The sequence below is a fragment of the Tachyglossus aculeatus genome, chromosome X4 (genome assembly GCF_015852505.1).
Source record: "Tachyglossus aculeatus isolate mTacAcu1 chromosome X4, mTacAcu1.pri, whole genome shotgun sequence".
NCBI lineage: Eukaryota > Metazoa > Chordata > Mammalia > Monotremata > Tachyglossidae > Tachyglossus > Tachyglossus aculeatus.
The window spans coordinates 57,969,382-57,989,871 of record NC_052098.1 but is presented as its reverse complement, the minus strand read 5'-3'; the positions used below and the strand labels follow the sequence as shown (position 1 = coordinate 57,989,871).

General features: G+C 44.2%; 3 non-coding genes across 3 annotated transcripts; all 3 read right to left on the bottom strand.

Moving 5' to 3' along the window:
* Positions 1–1,048: 1,048 nt before the first annotated feature.
* Positions 1,049–1,186, bottom strand: LOC119948249. The gene has a single exon (XR_005456658.1). It is a non-coding gene; the product is annotated as a small nucleolar RNA SNORA7 (small nucleolar RNA).
* A 6,672-nt stretch (positions 1,187–7,858) lies between these two features.
* LOC119948557 lies at positions 7,859–7,996 on the bottom strand. The gene has a single exon (XR_005456946.1). It is a non-coding gene; the product is annotated as a small nucleolar RNA SNORA7 (small nucleolar RNA).
* A 1,652-nt stretch (positions 7,997–9,648) lies between these two features.
* LOC119948532 lies at positions 9,649–9,786 on the bottom strand. The gene has a single exon (XR_005456922.1). It is a non-coding gene; the product is annotated as a small nucleolar RNA SNORA7 (small nucleolar RNA).
* Positions 9,787–20,490: the final 10,704 nt, after the last annotated feature.

Sequence of the window (20,490 nt, the reverse complement as noted above, 5' to 3'; positions counted from 1 at the left end):
GGCGTATTTTCAACATCGCCATTTGGTTCACAAATATTGAATTAGTTGCTTCTTTAAACCTCCACTTCTCATCGCTCCCACATGGCTACTGATGAAAGGGTGAGAATCCCAGCAGGGTCAGGGAACGTTCTCTTGCTGATCATTCCTTTGCTCTTTTCCCTTTCAAATACTTCACCTTTGATTTTCAATCTCCCTTCTTGTCTCTGCTGAAATGCTCAGTGATGAGGATGGAGTCTCCCGTAAAGAACGGTATCCAGTCTTGAGATATCTGGACCAAGAACCTATATAAAGAAATAATAGTGAAAGTGGTTTGCACAGGGCTGGTTGCACTCTCTTTCCTGTCTGTTATGGTCTCTCTGAGGAACAGGGTGCAATGAGCGAGTAGGCAGGAATGCAGCATATTGTCAAGAGCACACAAAAAAACATTTATGTGGAGCACTCATTTGTGACTGAGATGGCTGCAGTCCACTGCCAATCCAGGCCTTACCACCGTGGGCTGGTGAAGAGTTGCCTTGGAAGCTGTTGCTTTCTTCACCATCCACATTAGCTGGCTCTATTTCACATTTACTAATGGATTTGCCCAAGGTGGTTCTTTGCTCAGAAACTTTGACCACTAATGGCATAGCCCTAACAGGCATTCCCCTACTTTCCTAGGAACTGACTGTTCCCTATGTAACCAGATGATTTTAAAAAAATGACCAAAAGAGTGTACAATATAAGCTGGAGATTTTTGCTGCTTGCTTTTATCACCACTGCTGTCTGCAAGCAGCATGGCTTAGTAGAGAAGCAACGTGGCCTAGTGGAAAGAGCATGGGCCTAGAAGTCAGAGGTCTTGTCTTATGCCGTCGGGTCGTTTCTGACCCACAGCGACACCACGGACACATCTCTCCCAGAACGCCCCGCTCTCCATCTGCAATCAATCGATCCATCGAGTTTTCTTGGTAAAAATACGGAAGTGGTTTACCACGGCCACCCTCCGCACAGTGAACTTGAGTCTCCGCCCTCGACTATCTTCCAGGCTGCCGCTGCCCAGCATGGGTGAGTTCTGACTTGTAGCAGATTGCCTTCCACTCGCTAGCCACTGGCCAAGCTAGGAATAGAATGGGTAGGCCTCTGCTTGACTCTCCCTTCCGTAGCCGAGACTGGTAGAGTACTGGAAACTCTTCAGGTGCGACCCTGAGAGGGTGGAAGTCAGAGGCCAGAGGTTCTAATCCTGACTCTCCCAAATGCCTGCTGTGTGACCTTGGGCAAGTCACTTCTCTGTGCCTCAGTTACCTCATCTGTAAAATGGGGATTAAGACTGTGAGCCCCATGTGGGACAACCTGATTGCCTTGTGTCTACCCCAGCGCTTAGAACAGTGCTTGGCACATAGTAAGTGCTTAACAAATACCATCATTATTATTATTATTACTATGTGGGACGGGGACTGTGTCCTATCTGATCATCTTGTATCTACCCCAGTACTTAGAACAGTGCTTGGCACTTAGTAAATGCTTAACAAATACCACAATTATTATTAGTATTATGATTCTGCTGTTTCCCAGACCAAGCGGGCGGCTCCCTGATCCAATTGCTCCCCGATAATAATAATAATGACATTTACTAAGCGCTTACTATGTGCAAAGCACTGTTCTAAGTGCTGGGAAGGTTAAAAGGTGATCAGGTTGTCCCACGGGGGGCTCACAGTCTTAATCCTCATTTTACAAATGAGGTAACTGAGGCACAGAGAAGTTAAGTGACTTGCCCAAAGTCACACAGCTGTCAATTGGCAGAGCCAGGATTTGAACCCATGCCCTCTGATTCCAAAACCCGTGCTATTTTCCACTGAGCCACGCTGCTTCTCTACCCCGATCCTTCTGTACCCCAGGTCTGATGCTGCCAAGACGGAGCTAAAATCGTGGAGGTGGCCTCAACTGCAGCACCCTCTATCAAGCAAATCACTCCTTGACTCTTGGCCATACTCTGACCAGTCAATAGTCCATCATCCCGGTTTGAAACTGGAATGGGAAGGGGCAAGGCCAGAGATGATTTCCCACAGGTATGGATCCCACGTCTGTAGCTTAAGCAAGGGAAAGATCAGCTCACTCCCCTCCCACCTGAGAGCCATGTGAATATTTTGCTATTTGCCGCTGTTTCTCATAGCACAGCCAGGGAGGTCACAGCTCACCAGCTCTCCAGTTCCTGGCTACTCTGGCAAGTCAAACTGCGCCAGAATGAAAACGCAAATTCCCTCAGTCCCACCTAAATTCTAGCTGCAGCACTAGAGCATGTTTCTTTGGAAAGCTGATTAAGGAATAATGCACAATGTAATCTTGTCCTTTTGACTAGTCTGTCTTAGAAGCTCCATTTTCCCAAATGGCAGTTTTGAGTTGGGAAGAGAGGCACTGGATATTGGGGGCCCTTATACACCCAGGTCAGCTCTAACAGAGAAGCAGCATGGCCTAGTGGATAGAGCACCGGCCTGGGAGTCAGAAGGACCTGAGTTCTAATCCCAACTCTGCCACTTGTCTGCTGTTTGATCTTGGGCAAGTCATTTCACTACTCTGGGCCTCAATTTCCTCATCTGTAAAGTGGGGATTAAGACTGAGAGCCCCATGTGGGACAGGGACTGTGTCCAATCTAATTAACTTGCATCTTCCCCAGCATTTAGAACAGTGCTTAGCACTCAATAAGCACTTAACAAGTACTGTAATTATTATTATTATTATTATTCATTACAGAATATGGATCTAACATGATGGATGGAAGTATTAGGGGATAGTCTTCCCTCAACACAAGCCTATTCTACTAATCTCCATTTTACAGATGAGGCAACTGAGGCATAGAGAAGTTAAGTGACTTGTCCAAGGTCACACAGCAGACACATGGCAGAGCTGGGATTAGAACCCAGGTCCTCTGACTCCCAGGCCCGTGCTCTTTTCACTAGGCCACTGAGTACAGGGAGCAAAGTATGAACGTACATGTGTGGCATCAATCTAGGTACACTGCTGCTACACTTCCCAGCCTCTGCTTCAGCCATACTTTTCTGTTCCATAGAGTACTTTGTGTTTCTTTGTGTTTTTGTAACTTCACAGTATTCAATACAATGAAATAAATCAGTGGCAAGGATGCAAAGTGGTCTGCTACTGGTGGACATAATAATAATAGTAAATACAGGAATTTGTACTGCCAAATATCAGTCACGGTGGTAATTCTGAACCATCTACCCCTCACCCCTTAATTCCCATTGAATCCATAATTACTCTAACACAATACCCCATAGGACAGGGATCTTCCAGACTGTAACCTCCTGTGTTACAAGAAAAAAAACCCGGTACAGCAAAATGTTATTTCCTCCTCCTGGCCCTTTAGCCCCATCCTGGGGTGGGGCTGACTTCAAATCTTCCCTTGTGTAACAAGAACTGCAATGTCCAAGATCAAAGGAATGTGTTTTTCTTTGTTTAGGCTTTCCCTTATTGCCATCTTTCATTCCCCACTGAAGCACAAAAGCTGAGGTAGCAAGGGAGTCGAAGGCTGAGGCATGGTTGAAGTTAAATGATTCATACAGGGAAGAAAGATGTTGTTGCTTGGTGAGAGAGACAAAAAGACCCTTAGCATAAAAATACAAGGCTAGAAAAATCTCTACCCACCACACAATGTTAACCCTTAGTTGTCTTTTGAGCTTTTCAATTATGTTCGGTCACGGGAGATACACATCTTTTTTTCCCCACTACAGGATAAAAGCAGTATGAGGCTGGTAAATATTATGCAAAAAAAATTAAATAAAAATATTTTGCATAGGCACAATGTTTTATAACCATCCATACTGCTTTCATTACCAATTTTCCATATCACCTGGCAAACTTATTTCTGTCAGCCAGGAAACAACGTACAGTATATAAAGCCCCACACATCTGTACACTATGAGTTGTTTCAGTATCAATTTTTTTCCCCACTTTCAAACTAGGATGAAATCCAGATTTCCTGAGAGAGTTAGCCTCCCAGCCAGCCTTCAACAGAACTAACTCCAGAAGTTGGAGACAAATAGTGCAAATCATCTCCCAGGGAGGGGCGACCTGCCCTTGTCCTCCCCCAGGCAAAGGCAAGCATGGAGGAGAAGCAGAACCAGGACTTTGTGAGGGGGTTTTGCTTTATTTCAAGTTTCTTCACAGGGATCTTTTCTGCCCACAGGGAAATCCTAAGGGAGAATTTTTCAAATTAGGAAAAAAAAATCTACAGAAAACAAATTGCCAAATGGAAAGCCATAATGTTCCTCTTGTCCCTTCTTGTGTCTCAAAGCCCTTGAGAGACCATTCTGCTTTTCTGTGGAGATGGAGGACATGAAGGGCACATAGAACTGAAATTAACCAATAGCTTTGCTCCCCTTTCATCATAGACCCTTTTCACCAGATCTACTAGCAAACAGCAAGAATGACTGGTTTGGATTTCATTTGTTGCTGAACTGTACTTCCCAAGTGCTTAGTACAGGGCTCTGCACGCAGTAAGTGCTCAATAAATACGATTGAATGAATGAATGAATCTCCTTTAACTGCTACTGCTCACTCTCTGGTAGGGGTGCCGAAAAACAGTGAAACAAATAGTTGAACAGTTAGCATGGATGGCAAGGACCAATCTATTGATCAATGATCAGTCAATAGAGAAGCAGCGTGGCTCAGTGGAAAGAGCATGGGCTTTGGAGTCAGAGGTCATGGGTTCAAATCCCAACTCCACCAATTGTCAGCTTTGTGACTTTGGGCAAGTCACAACTTCTCTGTGACTCAGTTACCTCATCTGTAAAATGGGGATGAAGACTATGAGCCCCCCGTGGGACAACCTGATCACCTTGTAACCTCCCCAGCACTTAGAACAGTGCTTTGCACATAGTAAGCGCTTAATAAATGCCATTATTATTATTATTATTATTAATGGTATTTATTGAGCACTTACTACATGCAAGAAAGGCTGGTACTAATAGCTTGGGAGAGTTCAGTATAATAGTTGGTCAATCCCTACCCACAAGAAGCTTACAGCTGAACTCCTGGCAAATCCTAATCAATCGATCAATCAAGAATATTTACTGAGCACCCACTTTGAGAAGAGCACTGAACTAAGCTCTTGGAAGGGTACAGTAGAGTTTGTAGACATGATCCCTGCCCTTAAGGAGCTTACAGTCAAGTGAGGGAGAGGGACACTAGAATAAATGACAGGAGGAAGGAAAAAGGGATATCTACATGAATTAGTACTTAGGAAACAGGACGTGTAAGATGATTCATAAGTGCTGAGGAAAGTTGGGAATACTTAAGTGCTTAGATAGTACTGAAGTGGTAGTTGAAGAGATATAAGGTGGGGTGATTAAAAATTAATAGAGGAAGGCATCCTGAAGGAGATGTGATTGCAGAAGGGGTTTGAAGATGGGGAGAGCAGTGGTCAGTTGGATTGGGAAGAGGGAAGGCAGAGGGAAAGGTGTGGGGCAAGAAGTCAGAGGTGGGAGAGGTAACAAGGTACAGTAGTAAGTAAGCCTTAAAGGAACAAAAAGTGAGATCTGAGGCATAGGAAGGAGAGAGTGGATAAGAAGGAGGGAGAGAACTGATTGAATATTTGGTCAGGAGTTTCTGCGCGAGGCAGAGAGGAATAAGCAATCTTTGGAAGTTTTTGAGGAATGGAAAGAGGTGAACAAAACAATGTTTTAGAGAAACGATACAGGCAGCAGAATGAAGTAGGAACTGGAGAGGGGAGAGATAGGAGGCTGGGAGATCTGCAAGGAGGCCGTTGCACAGTAGTCATGGGAAGTTGACAAGTTCTTGGAACAGCCTGGCGGCAGTTTGGAAGGAGAGCAAGGTGCAGATCCTGGAAATATTGTGGAGAAAGAACTAAGATGATTTGAAAACAAACTGGATATGGGGACTGAAAGAGAGGGAGCAGCTAAGGGTACTGTCAAGGCTGCAGGCTTGAGAGAAAAGGAGGATGTTGGAGGATTGGGGAAGGAAAATGATAAATTTAGTTTTAGACATATTGAACCAGGAGAATGAGAGAGAAATGCAAAGATGCAAAATGCAAAGCAGTTGATTTAACGATTCTATAGCAAATCTGATCAAAATCTTTGGTGGGGAAGAAAGTGGAAACTATACATGTTTATTTTATCTGCATATTTTAATCATCCACAATAGTCCTGGCCTACATTTACAAGGCCTTTCCTTCAGTAAAAACAAATATGAAATGTATAATAAGTATATATACATATATAAATGCATATATATGCTCAAAAGTTGGTATTAATAGATAATAATAATAACAATAATGATGGTATTTGTTAAGTGCTTGCTATGTGCAAAGCACTGTTCTAAGTGCTGGGGGGGATACAATGTGATCAGGTTGTCCCACGTGGGGCTCACAGTCTTAATCCCCATTTTACAGATGAGGGAACTGAGGCACAGAGAAGTTGAGTGACTTGCCCAAAGTCACACAGCTGACAATTGGCGGAGTTGGGATTTGAACCCATGACCTCTGACTCCAAAGCCCACACTCTTTCCACTGAGCCACACTGCTACCCATTATATAGTTTTTGTTTGTTTTACTGAGGAGACACACCAAAACAACCACACATTAGTAACCCAGATAATCAGGTAAAGTGAAAACACATAGAGCAAGAAAGCAAATACCTCAGCAAGGAAAAAATAAGTGGAGGGTGAATACTTGGTTTCCAAAACCAACATTACTGAGGAATACAGTATTAAGCTCCACTCCTATAATGCCCTCCCTCCCAGCCTGACAGGGGCATGGAAATTGCCAGTTTCAGGACTGTTTTTGCAAGGAAAAGCACACTGTATTTACATATGCATTATTATACCAGATTTTCCTCTATGCCCAAATTACTCCCAGTAGTAAGAAACAAATAGACAACCATCAGCCCTGGGGCTCTAGGATTCCAACCTCTTCTATGATTCTATGGGGCTTGAGATCTGCAATCCCTCTTTCAGGCAACTAGGAGACCTTTAGTATCCTGTAGCAGTAATGGATTATTAAATGGCATCCTACAGTTCTGAGAGGATGGATGTGCCTCCTTTTGTGCTTTAACTTAACTACCAGGGAGGGACTTGGGCCCTGTGGAGAATAAAAGCCAGTGTGACTCACTGTGTAAATACAATCATGTAAATACCACTTTTAAGTGCCAGAAATGTGTGTGAGTGTGTGTGTGTGCGCGCGTGTAGCTGCCTTTTATTTTTGAAGAAAATGCTTCCGATACTTGCATGCAAATGTGACTGAAATAACCAAATGGAACATTGTTTACAAATAAGGAAAAATCCTTGGTAGATGTTTTCTGCCTTGGATCTGCCCCTGTTTTTGACCCTGCCACCTGACATCTTGGTCAAATGTTCCAAGCATACAGTGCATTAAGTGTAGGATATAGCACCCCTGCAAATATCCTAAAGGGCTGGAGTGAAGGAAGGGAAGCAGATGCAACAGATTCCCTCTAGGCCCAAGGCTGGTCCAGATCGAGCTGTTTGCCTTGGGACCGACCCATTCTTGGGAGGTCTTGTCTTGTCTTATGCCGTCGAGTCGTTTCCGACCCATAGCGGCACCACGGACACATCTCTCCCAGAACTCCCCGCTCTCCATCTGCAGTCGTTCTGGTAGTGTCTCTATGTTGCCAACTTGTACTTGTACAACTTGTACTTCCCACGTGCTTAGTACAGTGCTCTGCACACAGTAAGTGCTCAATAAATACGATTGATTGAATGAATGAATGAATAGTGGATCCATAGAGTTTTCTTTGTAAAATTACAGAAGTGGTTTATCATTACTGCCTTCCTCACAGTAAACTCGAGGCTCCACCCTCAACTCTGTCCCAGGCCACTCTGGCAGCATGGGTGAGTTTTGACTTGTAGTAGATTGCCTTCCACTCTTTAGCCCCTGGCCAAGCTAAGAATGGAATGGGTAGGCCTCTGCTTGACTCTTCCTCCCATAGCCAAGACTGGTAGAGTACTGGAAACCCTCCTGGTGCGACCTTGAGAGGGGATTCTTGGGAGGTAGGGAGAGGATATTAACAGATCCCTGGTCAATTCCAGTCCTGTCCACTCTGGGGAGGCAGGGTGGGTCTTTGGACTTGGGAGAGTTCGGGTGTCCATTTGGTGAAGAGTGGGGTCTGGTTTAGGCCTCACTGAACAGCAGCCCAAACTGGGGTGGACCTCAAACCTGATGCAGACTCCTTGAGAATCAGAGATAATTTGGGTGGCATTGGTTACCAGCCCAAATAATAACTATGGCGGTATTTATTATTAATAATAATAATAATAATAATAATAATGGTATTTGTTAAGCATTTACTATGTGCCAAGCACTGTTCTAAGCACTGGGGTAGATACAGGATAATCAGGTTGTCCTACATGGGGTTCACACTTTTTTAACTGAGGCATAGAGAAGTTTAGCGACTTGCCCAAGGTCACACAGCAGACAAGTGGCGGAGCAGGGATTAGAACCCAAGACCTCTGACTCCCAAGCCCAGGCTCTTTCCACTAAGCCACGCTGCTTCTGTAAGCAATGACTGTGTGTCAAGCACTGTACTAAACACTAGAACTATTATATAAGATAATCAAGTCAGAGGACATGGGTTCTAATCCCAGCTCCGTCATTTGTCTGCTGGGTGACCTTGGGCAAGTCACTTAACTTCTCTGGGCTGCTGTTACCTCATCTGTAAAATGGGTAATAAGACTGTGAGCCCTATGTGGGACAGGAACTGGGTCCAACCTGATTACCTTGTATCTACCCCAGTGCTTAGAACAGTGCTTGGCAGATAGTAAGCGCTTAACAAACTATCATTATTACTATTGTCAGACATAGTCCCTGCCCTACACAGGGCTCACACTCTAAGTAGGTGGGAGAACAGGTACTGCACCCCCATTTTTCAGATGAGGAAACTGAGGCACAGAGAAGCTAAGTGACTTGTCCAAGGTCACACAACAGGCAAGTGGTAGAGCCGGGATTAGAACCCAGGTCTTCTTATTCCCAGGCCCGTGCTTTATCCACTAAGCCATGCTTTTTGTCTCCGAACCATCGTACACACCTTCCCTCCATCTGGCCCACATATCTTTCGATTTGTACTGGGCAAGTAGCAGAGACTGTTGATTTAAGTCAATTTTACTGCCTGCCTTTAAAAAATCTGTGGCCTGAACCTATTTGCAAGGCTAGTACTTAGAACATATCTCTCTCCTGGCAAATGATTTATTAGGTAACTGTAGCTCATATAAACTGGGATGTGACTTTTTCGAATGTATCAAAAGGCATTGAAATCAATGTCATCTGACCCATCAATACTGCGCTACAAGAAAGTGAATATTGATGTTTCATTTAGAGGCCATCACCCACTGCCAGGTCAATAATGGGATGATTGCTGCACTCCTAGAGGAACAGGAGTTCTGCAGAATGGTGTTGGCATTGGTGAGTGGATTATTAGGAGGGAAGGGAAACTGGAAAGCAAGGTTTTACAGGTAGGATTCAGTCAAATGGTTTGTAAAAATTCTCTGTAAAAGCACTGAACATCTCTCCCCCTGATCTTTCAATTCCCCCTCTCCCTACACTGCCACTGTCACTGCCTTCTTCCGCTCAGTAAACCTAAGTCCCCACCCTCGACTCTCTCCCGGGCCACTTCTGCCCAGCACAGGTAAGTTTTGATCTGTAGCAGATTGCCTTCCATTTGCTAGCCACTGCCCAAGCTAGGAACGGAATGGGTATGCCTCTGCTCGATTCTCCCTTCCGTAGCCGAGACTGGTAGAGGACTGGAAACTCACCAGGTGCCATCCTGAGAGGGGCCAAAATGCTCTAGATCATGCAAAATTTCACACTTCCAGAAATTGGCACCTGTGACATCATCACTTTAAGCTGCATGCCAAGAATGCCCCATACGCTGCTACGTCCATCTCCTTGTCTGGTATTCCAGAGTGGCCAGCCACCATAGCCATGAAGGCTTCCTAAATCTCAAGTTCCAATCAGTCAATCAATCAATGGTATTTACTGAGCCCTGGCTGGGTGCAGAGCTCTGCACTAAGCTCTTGGGAGAATACAGTACGACAGCATTGGTAGACACGTTCCCTGCCCAATAAGGAGCCAGGATCCCTTCTCCATATCCACCTCTATGTCTCCACAGGAGTAGTATCTGGGTCTGAATGTGGCCATATAGATTTACAATCAGGTTTGCAGGCCTGAAAAATAAGGCATATTTAAACCTGATTAGTAACGTTTCCTCCCAACAGGTGAAGTCTGTGCATATTTTCCAAGCTCTGCCCAAAACATTTTAGGGAATTCATTTCTCTGTAACTGTGTACAAGGCTTCTAGGTTAATAGCTGAAAAGGTTGTTTTGGTCTTCACTTTCCCTGAATTTCTCCATTTCTAAAACAAGACTAACCCAATTTACCACCTACCTGTATCAGGAGAACTAGGAAGCCTAATGAAACAGCAGGATCTACCCTCCCCCAGCCTAAGTTCCTCCCTGCTAATATACCCTGCGTTTCAAGAGGCATGTTCACTCTTTCAGTGTCCTGCAGGGCTGCAGAGCATAACAGAGAGGTTCTGATTAATCCCAGGGCAGCGGTGATTCACTCTCTGGCCCCAGTTGGCCTGAAAGGGCCTGAAAGGGTGAATGCATTTCCTCATCAGGCCTCCGGGCCTCTGGCAGCCCAGGGTAGGTTCTGGCTCCGTGCATTAAGGAACCCAAGATTCTTGAGTCAAAAGGTGCTGTAATGTATGAAGTATATGATTAGTATTGCTGTTATTACTGCTAGGTGCCCAAGGAACCATTTGCATTGTTAATAGAATGTTCCCAAGAAAGCTTACGAACACGTAGTTTATGTACTACTCAGCAGATCGATTGAGAAGAAAATCATCTCGTTTCACAAAGGGCTATGGAATATGTGAGAGCCTCTTGCATTGATCTAATTAGTGCACATGTATTGACTTTCTCTGGAATGACTGGGTATTACAGAGACTTACTGACTAGTTGCTTGGGGGGGGCGGGGGGGCGCTCTGAAACAGCAATGAAGCCATTTAGATTCAGCAGGATATGTGTCGTTCTAATGTATGATTAAACAAGACACCAAATGTTACGGGAGGTAAAAAGGTAGAAAACATTGGGCCAGACTCTCCCCAGTGCCCAAGTCACTTTTACTCAGGGAGACAGATGAACTCTTTCCATCCAGTGGAGCACCAATTACTTCAGGAGATCTACACCTCTGTCGGTGGTCTCTGCTATAACCAGGACACTTTCCCACCCAGACAACTCTCCCCAACTCGTACACCTCCATGTGCTAGTCTCCCATCTTGAATGCCCACTTCATCCCTATTTGGTCAAACTCTTTTGCTTCCATCCTTCAAAATGCTGCTTCAAAATCCATCGCCTCCAGGAAGGCTTCTCAGATATCTCTGCCCCTTCATACCTCATTAATCTATGTTCATATATTTCTGTCATTTGTCTTCTAGGGTAGTGGTTGATAGACCCCTGTCATTTGTTTGGGGGATTTTATGTATTCAAGTTAGTCCTTTCTTCCTCATTAAATAGTGAGATCCTTCAGGGCGGGGACCTTGTCTTCTTCCTTTGTAATTCTGCCCATTACTTAGTACAGGGCTCAGCAGCCTGCAGACATTCAACAGAAACTGCTGGGTGGCTGACTGGCTAGGGGCCAATACTTTCACATACAGCCAGTGAGCAACGGGAGCCCCCTTGGCTTCCTGTTCTGACCATAAATTAATTACCATCTGGAGTGGCAGCATGGCCCTCATAATTGTGCTCATAAAGTCGCACAGTTACTCAATGGAGAGAGGAGAGAGACCATGAGTCTATTAGTGATTTACCCATGGAGAACTACAGCAGGGTGAAATAAGAGAGTGCCTTCTCCCTGCCACAATTACTGCTCACCAGTAAGGAAGCTGTTACTTGTCACCTGGCCAACGAGCTCCCCAACCCCCATTGCTCTTCCTCACAGGCTAAACTGGGTAAATCATCCTCCACACCTCACTTCCTACTCCCCATTTCCCTTACACCGCCTCCGGGTTGCACAGTAGGTAGCCCACAGTGGGCTTATTGCTTATTTCTTGGGCCTTTGAGACAGGCCTCTCAAAAAAAAATAAGGCTGGACGCTAGGAGCCTGGAGAACATAGAAATACACCATAACTTCACAGTCACTCATTTGAAAATTCTGGTAAACAAGGTTTACACTGGAGCTCAGTGGAGAAGTCTAGCAAAATTATTTAGAAAATGGCTCTCAGGGAGCAGCATGGCAGATGGAAAGAGGTAAGGGAATTGGAGGATCTGGGTTCTAATCCTAGCATTGCCATTTGTCGGCTGTGTGACCTCGGGCAAGTTCAATCATTTATTCATTCATTCAATCATACTGATTGAGCACTTACCATGTGTGGACCACTGCACTAAGCGCTTGGGAGAGCACAACACAACAGACACATTCCCTGCCCACAGCAAGCTTACAGTCTAGTGGGGGAATCAACTATTAAAATAAATAAATAAATTACAGATACATGCATAAGTGCTGTGGGGGTGAAGGCGGGGAGGAATAAAGGGACCAAGTCAGGGCGATGCAGAAGGAAGTGGGAGAAAAGGAAAGGAGGGCTTAATCAAGTTATCTTGATTATCTTGATCATCTTAATCAAGCTCTCTGTAGGTCTAAAAATAATAATTGTGGTACTTGTTAAGCACTTACCATGTGCCAAGCGCTGCACTAAGACCTGGGGTAGATCACAAGATAATCAGGTTGGACACAGTCCCTGTCCCACATGGGGCTCACAGCCTAAGGGAAAGGAGGAAAAGGTATTGAAGGTTATTCAGCAGGCAGGAGGTGGAGCTGGGGTTAGAATCCAGATCCTCTGACTCCCAGTCCTGTGATTATTCACTAGCCCATGCTGCTTTTCCTTACAAAGTGCACAGTTCTAATCCAACCACAAATCCACAAAAGTTACTTCCAGGCTTCCACACTGGAGTAATAATTTGCTAGATGACTTCTTGGTGACCCAAAAGAGCCAAGAAAGCTTTTCTAGTCCTAACTTGCCCCTCCACTGATCATACGGACTGGAAGACCAGAGTAGACAATGTGGCCTAATGGAAAGAGCATGGGCCTAAGAGTCAGAGGACCTGGGTTCTAGTCCCAGCTCTGCCACATGCCTGCTGTGTGACTTTGGGCAAGTCACTTAATTTCTCTGTGCTTCAGTTACCTCATCTGTAAAATGGGGATTAAGACTGTGAACCCTACGTGGGACATGGACTGCATTCAACCCAATTGTCTTGTGTCTACCTCAGTGCTTAGCAAAATGCCTGACACATAGTAAGTGCTTAATACCATTAAAAAAAAGAGTAATTCACCAACTCTGGGATTTTACAAAAGGAACTCATGTACTAGTTCATAACTCCTGCAGGAACATTTACATTTTTTTTCAGCTAATTTTGCGTAAAGAAGCAAAATTATGCTTCTTGTGCACTAAAAATAAAGAGTGGTGTAAAAGCTGCTTTAAAGTACAGTCATTTCTGCTATAATGTGGGAGTCGTATTCTTGAAGAACCTGGTGTTATGGGAAAAGAGCATCATATTACCTATTGTTTCAATGGGAATTAAGGGATTAGAGGGAAGATAGCTTGAAGATACCATCACGACTGATATTTTGTGGTACAAATTCCTATATCATTTTTAGGTCTCCCACTAGCCGAGTGCTTTACCCTTAATAATAACTGTAGTATTTGTTAAAGATTTACTATGTGCCAAGCACTGTACTAAGCTGAAGGGCAGAAGATAATCATGTAGGACACAGTCCCTGTCCCACATGTATACTTAACAGTGTAAGTAGGAGGGAGAACAGGTACTGAAACCCCATTTTACAGATGAGGAAACAGAAAAATTCAGTGACTTGCCCAAGGTCACCCAGCAGGCAAGTAGAGGAGCTGGAATTAGAAACCAGGTCCTCTGACTCAAAGGCCTGTGCTCCTTCTACTAGGCTATGCTGCTTCTCTTTTGCCACACTTTGTAACTTTACTGTATTGAATACCTCATCTGTAAAATGGGGATTAAGACTGTAAACCCTACACAGGACATGGACTGTGTCCAACTCAATTATCTTGTATCTACCCCAGTGCTTAGTAAAGTGTCTGGCACATAAGCAAGCACTTAACAAATTCCTTTAAAAATAAAAACCTGGGAAGGGTGGCAGGATAAATCCTTCACTGATGCCAAGATCACCCATTCTTTCATTCGTTCCTATACCAAAACTACTTCTGCCAACCTCTGGATCATGTTATAAACAAACAGACTCACGTTTTGGGAAAATGTTTCCTAATTCTTCCACCAGTGCTGCATCCAAATCGTGTTATGAGAACATGTGTGAGCAACTAACTGTTATTTGGTTCCATAACGATTTGTGTCTTTTGTGCTATGAAATGTAATGATAATAGTTGTGATATTTGTCAAGTGCTTACTATGTGCCAGGCACTGTTCTAAGCACTGGGGTAGATACAAGATAATCGTGTTGGACACAGTCCCTGGGGTTCACAATCTAAATAGGAGGGTGAACAGTAGAACAGGAGAAATAAGAGGGTGAACAGAGAAGTTGAGTGACTTGCTCAAGGTCATACCGCAGACAAGTGTTGGAGCCGGGATTAGAATTTAGATCCTTCTGACTCCCACGCCTGTGCTCTCAGGCAAACTCCTTCAAGATGACCCCATAAGGGAGCGGGTTATAGTACCTCCTGGTCAGCTGTCTGCATAATTTAAATTACAAAATCACCTGACCTTCAGAGCCCTGTTTCCAATCTCCCTGTCTAGACTTCCAGAGCCACTGGGAACAGAGAGAAGGTGAAGGATAAACCAAAAGGACTCAGTCCTGGCTCCTTGGGGAAGCACAGCCACTGACTGATGGGGATAGAGAGGCCTCTGTCGGAGGCGTGGGAGCCAGGACACTTATGACGGGACACGGAGAGCCACTACTGCCACCACCATGGCGGATGTGCACATGGGGCAAGCCCTAGGCTGGCATTGGATTGTGCCATATGACTGACAGATAGGTGTCAATTATAGAAGAGACAGAGCCATGTTGGGCTGTAGTTCAACCCCTTCACCTCAGGATTGGTTGTCTGTTGTGTGACCTTGGGCAAGTCACTTCATTTCTCTGGGCCGCAGTTACCTCATCTGTAAAATGGGGATTGCGACTGTGAGCCCCACATGGGACAGAGACTGGGTCCAACTCCATTTGCTTGTATTTATTCACTCATTCATTCAATCGAATTTATTGAGCGCATACTGTGTGCAGAGCACTGTACTAAGCGCTTGGGAGAGTACAACAGTAAACAGACACATTCCCTGCCCACAATGAGCTACAGTCTAGAAAGGGCTTACAGTCTATCCACCCCAGAGCATAGTACAGTGCCTGGCACATAGCAAGCGCTCATCATCATCATCATCAACTGATAGGATTCTCAGACAAATTTATAAGCCAATCAAATGCTTGTTATAAAAATCACACCCCCATCTTGGACCCCATAGTTTGATCATTTCAAGGAAAATATTGGAGTTTTTTACTAGTGTTGCTACATCCAGCAACCTGTACTTAAGGCCATTTAAATCTACTCATAAACTGAATCTCTCTAATATCCACAGGAGCTTCTTGGACACCTGATATAACTTACATTCTGTACATAAATGCAGTTTACTTAAAAATAAACAATTTCATCAACCCCACGGTGAAGGGATAAACATTGCCTGTGATTCAGGAGAGCTGGTAAGCAAACCCAGGAAAGAACCAAAATCAGGAAAAAAATCAAAAAAAGAGCTCTGCATTTGAGAAAAAATAAATTATGGTTCACTATACCAGCCACACAGTTCAACTGAAATATTCTACCTCTGCATTTTTTCTTACCAAGAGAAGCATCTAGGCCTTAATGTTACCTCAAACTTTTCCAAAGTATTGACTTTTATGGCTTGTATCACAACTTTCTTGTTCAAACCAAAGCTCTGGGTTCCATCTGCAATGTGAGCCTGTGGGGTTCCTTAAGATAAGATGACAAAATGATTGATTTGGAGATTTAGAATATATCATGCTGAAAAGCCTGGAGTAAGCACTGATACACCCAGGAATTAAAAATTATAAGGCTCATTAGGGACAGTGTGATCTGATATTCTAAGTAGTTGGCTGGGTGTCAGAAAACGTGGGTTCTTTTCCTGGTTTGCCCAAGCACACCAGTTTTTTTTTCTGTAACCCTTGGCAAGCTGCGTACTCTGCCCATGCATTCCATTCATTAAAAGGAGCACATTCTTGCCACCAACCTCACTTCACTGTGATGGCTAACAAGACGAGGTTTATAAAATTCCAGGAATTCCTGGGAAGTTACTGTTGCAGTATCAGAACCGAACCCATACTCATGCTCTGAGTTGCTCAAAAGAAAGCATTTAAGGGGCTTGGGCACTTTGTCATGAGCACATGAACACGTCACTTCATTCCACTCAGGCTGTCAGATCAGGAGGAAAAACATGTTTATGCCTCTAATCAATAAGAATGTCCATGAATGCTAAGAACCGTGTCTCTTATTTTTGCAATTTCTAATTGCTTCCAGAATTTCTGTTCCAGCCTAGCCCTAGCTTCCTCTGACTGAGTATTGGAGAGTCTCACCAGAGAGAAATTCACCTGTCTCCAAAGCAATACACGCATGCTCCGTTTCATTAAATGCTTGTTGCCAACTCTTATTGAAAATCGTGTCTTCTGTCCAATTCCCTCCTCTGCAAAAAGGAAAGAAATCCACCATGAATCTTCCGAGAGATGTCCTCAGCATCCCGCTTGGGTTGTCCACAGGACACGGAGAATATACCCGCCCCCTTATGCACTAGCTCTGCCAGAAAACTCTGCTCCACTGCATTCTTGCATTGCTGTGGCTGCACACACTGAAAGGGGGAGTGTCAAGGGAGGGGAGGGTGGCTACACATGAGTGGTAATTCTGCTACTTACCCAGTAGCAACCACGCCTCTTCCTGGCAAGGAAGAGGCTATGTTACAGAAGCCGCATAATAATTCTCTTTAGCTAACAGACATACAGCTAGCTAGTGGCTGGGGAGCAATTCACCCAATCGTTCAGGTGCACTCCTGGCCAAGGGAAATAACCTAGGGAAAATGGAAGGGCTGGAGGGGAAGAAGCATTTTTCACTCCTCTGTGCCCAGAAAAGCACATTGCTCACACACTCTTAGGTCCTGAGGGAAGGATTGAGCTGATAGAATTGAATCGTTTATGACCTAATCACCATTTCTATTATGCTTGGTGATATCATTTTCTAGAACATGTTATACAACTACAGTACCTATTTTCACTTTCCTGTGTCATCCAAGTACAGAGAAAAATGAAAATGTAAAGAGGAAAGTCACCTAAACACAGATAACCACTGTGCAGAAATCCACACCTGGGAAATTTTCAGTAACTCCTTTTTAAGGTTCGATCCCCCCCACCCCACCCCATTGGTTATATTCTAACACCTACAATCTCCTCTCCTCTTCCCTCCCCATTCTTTTTTCTTATCTCCACCTCTTCTTCCCAGTTCCTCCTCCTTTCCTGCTTCTCGAATCTTCCTTCCCTGCAGCCCTGAAGAAACACCCCCAAGGCCAGTCCCCAAATTTGTCCCCAAGCTCAAAATAAAAAGTTGGTACCCCTAGAACTTATCCTTTTCTGTTGCCACCTTCTGCCAGGGTACACTCTGGTAAATGTTGCCCATCAAAATTGTCACTGTATCTTATTCCTGGGAGAATTCCAGGAATGGGATAGATGTCTACCTATCCTTTTAGGTGTAGTTCTGCCTGGAGGCAGGGTGTTGGACTATGGGACTTTTGGAGGTCTCTTCCAGCCCTATGAATCTGTGATAAAGATGAAATTGGAAGAGGAGGGAGGGTGGAATGCTGCTGGGATCAGAATTAAGTCTGTTCTTATTTAAAGATTTCATTAAAGATCTGGAAAAGGTATAAGCATCACAATAATTAAATACAGAGATAATCCTAAAGTAAGAAGTGTAGTGGACACCAGTGATAGCAGAAATGCTTGGTTAAGCATTAGTGCTTAACACCCAGGGTTATTATTATTTGCAAAAGTTTAACAATCATTTTATTGTTTGTTCTATCGTTATTAATTCCATTGCTCTTTATCAAATGTACTGCCCAATTGCTAATTTAATACTACATAATCTGGCCTCTGATTATATAGTAAAATCTCCCCATTTGCCCCTTTCTATTCCCCTTCCCCTCTCTGCGCCACAGCCCCCCCTCCCCCAACTTTTAGCTGCCTTCCTTCTCCCTCCAGCCCCAGCACTTCCACCCAATCCCACTGAGGAAGTCTAATACTAAAACGGCTTCCAATGGGCCTTAATTCTCTAGCCCCTGGGTCCCCCTAAACTCTTTTCCCACCAGGATCCAGATGCCTTGTTGAATTGTTGCCTCAGAGACTTTGTCAGCAAGTAGCAGAGATTAATTGACAGTGGATTAATTGACAATAGGTAAGGAAATACTGAGCAGGGAGATGAGATAAAAAAAAGTCTTACAGCCACAAGGCTCTATTCCAGACAAATCCCACTTTAAGGTTCATAATCAGCCAATTGCTAATGACTTGCAAACACTGCCATGTCACTCCCTGAAGTGAATCCTACATGATTTTAATTATTTAATGCAGTGATTTTATGCATGGATTAAAATAATCAACTTCATTAATATGTCTCCACCGGGGTTTTCACCTCCAACCCCTCTCCATGAGCTCTGCCCCTCATTGTGAGAGACTGCTCCAAAATGGCCCAGATCCACAGAAGGCCAGAGGCAACCATGTTTCCTTTCCCACAACTTTCCCAAATACAAAAAGTAGGTGAAATCCAATTTTCAATTCAAATAATGTATTATTAAAACTTTGAATGAATAATGAAGTCTCAGCAGGTTATCCCAGTTGGGTTATTCTCACAGGTTATCCCAGTTGGGTTAATCCCCAGAATGACCCACATCCTCCCCTTCTATCCTCCAGTGTGTGTCCTCTTCCATAACACCCCAAAAGACTTTATATTTTAAAATACTACAAAAGTAGTTTTGTAGTTAGACGGATAAGTTGTTTGACTTTCCTCCCTCCCCCTCCATCTGACCCAACCTCCACCACACACACGCAGACACGCGCGCGCGCACACACACACACACACACACACACACACACACACACACACGCACAGAAAGAGAGAGAGAGAGTTGGGGGGGGGGGGGGGCATGCCCAGGTCTGAGTGAGATCAAATGGAGTTAGGAAGATGGGGATGGGGAAGAGAAAATAGACTGCATACCCTTTGAAGGCAGAAATTATGTCTACTAACTCTACTAGACTCTCCCAAATGCTTCTTAGAGTTCTCTGCACACAGCAGATGCTCGATAAACACTAGCGATTGAATAATCAGGGAAAATATTGGGAGTGGGAAGGTCCATTAAATTGATGGGTGAAACGCTGTAATACGAACTTTCCTCCCCAAGACTTTTAATGGCAGGGGAAGAGAGCATCTGAAATGCAGTTCTTTGGTCAGAGATCAAGTCCTGTCGTTTGCATAAGAAAGCCATGTTGGCCAAATCTGCAGAGGCCAAAAAATAACCACAGTTTGAAAGAAAGGCTGAATCTGCAGTCTTGCCTCATTAGTCAGCTAATGATGGGGCCCTTTGTTACTTGGATGTTTTTAATCACAATTCAGGATGGAAGGACTAAAGGTATTAGATTGAGGTCATACAACTAGGGCTTTTTTTCTGTAGGGTTACATGCCTGGGGTTGTCCCCTGATTAACCAAGGAGCCTCACCCTTTGACATCTGTTACTGAGAGGTTCTGGCTGCTCTCCTGCTGCCTCCCTCCTCAACTACTGCCCTGTTTGGACAGTAACCACCCTCCCACCCGATACCACCTCGAGGGATTCGGGCTAGGGCCTGGAAAAGCCAGAAATGCTTTTTGTCCATCAGAAAAATGTGGAGATGGAAGGGTGGGAGGATCAGGAGCCACAAACAATTGTTTGTATAGCTTGAAGCCCACTAACAATAATTTGGAACCAAAGGTTGGATTTGCTCTAAGAAAAGTTTTCCCTCTAGAATTTTTCCACTATAAAATTTCTTTCACAGAGTATGCTTGGGACAGAGTGAAAACACAATGCTATTTTGTGGCTAAGAAAGAAAAACTTCCTGTCAACTGACTCGATTTTAAAGAAACAAGCAGATAAACCCAGAAACATTTTACACCTGGAAATGTTGATCCCAGTGCCTCTCGCTTCCTCCCAACTGGCAACTGTATTTATCTAGTTTCTGGGACAGAACAGATCAATTAATCAATCAATGATAATTATTAAGTAATAATAATAATAAATGTGGTATTTGTTAAGCACTTACTGTGTGCCAGACACTGTAGTAAGTGCTGGGGTGGAAACAAGCAAATCGTGTTGGACACAGTCCCTGTCCTACATAGGGCTCACAGTGGAAAGAGCATGGGCTTGGGAGTC